The sequence below is a fragment of the Panthera pardus genome, unplaced genomic scaffold, assembly GCF_024362965.1.
Source record: "Panthera pardus isolate Hobbes unplaced genomic scaffold, ASM2436296v1 HiC_scaffold_12, whole genome shotgun sequence".
Taxonomy (NCBI): Eukaryota; Metazoa; Chordata; class Mammalia; order Carnivora; family Felidae; genus Panthera; species Panthera pardus.
Window position 1 is genome coordinate 15,933,359 of NW_026526677.1, and position 2,055 is coordinate 15,935,413.

The 2,055-nt window shown below is 45.0% G+C and overlaps 1 non-coding gene across 1 annotated transcript; it reads right to left on the reverse strand.

Annotated features, from left to right (window-relative positions):
• Positions 1-366: 366 nt before the first annotated feature.
• LOC128776292 (U6 spliceosomal RNA) lies at positions 367-478 on the reverse strand. Its single transcript, XR_008421374.1, has one exon. It is a non-coding gene; the product is annotated as a U6 spliceosomal RNA (small nuclear RNA).
• Positions 479-2,055: the final 1,577 nt, after the last annotated feature.

Here is a 2,055-nt window from a genome sequence, read left to right on the forward strand (position 1 = left end):
ATTTTGAGAACAGTTTTAGATTTACAGAGAAACTGAGGAGAGAGTACAGAGAGTTCCCCTATATTACCCACCCTTCCACCCTCCACATACACGGTGTGTCATTTAAAAAAATCTTTTTAATATTTTGAGAGAGAGCATGTGCACATGAACAGAGGAGGGGCAAAGAGAGGGGAGAGAGAGAATATCAAGCAGGCTCCACACTATCAGCATGGAGCGCGACGTGGGGTTTGATCTCACAAGCATGAGATCCTGACTTGAGCTGAAATTGAGTTGGACGCTAAACCGACTGAGCCACCCAGGTGTCTCTATGTGAGTCTTTTTAAAGGGAATATCTGCTCGAGCTCTTTTTCATTTGTTTGTTTGGTTTCTGATATGGAACGCTTCAGGAATTTTCATCTCTTCCTTGCCCAGGGGCCATGCTAATCTTCTCAGGATCTGTATCCATTTTAGTATATGTGCTGCCGAAGCAAGCAGGCACCTGCCTGTTCCACACCTTACACCCTAAAACCTAAAGCACATCCAAAACCCCACTTTTTGTCCCTAAGAGGATATCTTTCAAGGACAAGTCCCCAGACAGCTACAAACTGCTGAGGGCAAACCTTTGTATGAAAGTTGTTCAGAAATACTTGTCTCTTTTGGAGAAAGTTTATAAAGAGCACCCCACTATGGTGATGTTTTTGGAATCAAATATCAGAATATACGATCAGATTTTTTTTAAGTGCTTTTTGAAAGCAACAAACTCCCAGGGGAGTGGGGGAGAGCTTCCTGAGAGATGTGGTCTGAATGCTAAGATATTGAAAGGGAAGAAGGAGAGAATCCATGTAATCCAGACACGGCCTCCACATCCAATAATTGCCAAAACATTGTGGCAGTTCCATTTTGAGACCTGCTCAGCTCACAGTCAGGCCTGCAGAGGGGTAGCTGTTTGTTTTCTTTAGAAGAAAGCAAGCCTTCCTGCTTGGATGGTTAGGAAGAAGTGCCTCCCCCCAAACACACACACACACACACACACACACACACACACACACACACACACACAGATTTACATGCTGCAGCATCTAGCAGCCAGTGTGCCTTTCTCATTTTGCTTTTGGTAGGAGGTTGCAAAGGGTGCCTCTAGCTGGAAACTTATTATTTTTTTTTAATGTTTATTTATTTTTGAGAGGGAGAGACAGAGCATGAGCAGGGGAGGGGCAGAGAAAGAGGGAGACACAGAATCTGAAGCAGGCTCCAGGCTCTGAACTGTCAGCACAGACCCTGACTCAGGACTCCAACGCATAAATTGTGAGATCACGACCTGAGCCGAAGTCGGACCCTTAACCGGCTGAGCCACCCAGGCGCCCGTAGCTGGAGACTTTATTTTATTTAATTAAAAAAAATTTTTTTTAACGTTTATTTATTTTTGAGACAGAGCATGAATAGGGAGGGTCAGAGAGAGGGAGACACAGAATCTGAAACAGGCTCCAGGCTCTGAGCTGTTAGCACAGAGCCCCTCTCGGGGCTTGAGCCCCTGGACCGTGAAATCATGAGCTGAGCCGAAGTCAGCCACTTAACCGACTGAGTCACCCAGGCGCCCCGCGTAGCTGGAAACTTTAAAATGACAAACTAAGGTAATTGATTTTGTATGAACATAATAAATCTCATGCTGCAGGAGAAACAACCCAAAGCATCTTGATCACTAAGAGTTAATCATGAGAATGGAGCATTTTAGTCGGGTCAGAGACCAACATCTACCTTATATTCAAGAGCTGTCAACAAAGGTTAAAGGCGGCAGGGTGTTGCCTGGCTGGCTTAGTTGTTAGAGCATGTGACTCTTGACCTCGAGCTCAGGAATTCGAGCCCCACCTTGGGCAAAGAGATTACTTAAAAAAAAATATATATATATATATATATATATATTTAGGGGCACCTGGGTGGCTCAGGTGCTTAAGTATCCAACTCTTGATTTTGGCTCAGGTTTGTGAGTTCAAGCCCCACGTCAGGCTCTGAGCTGACAGTGTGGAACCTCCTTGGGATTCTCTCTCCCTCTCTCTCTGCCCCTCTCCCTCAAAATAA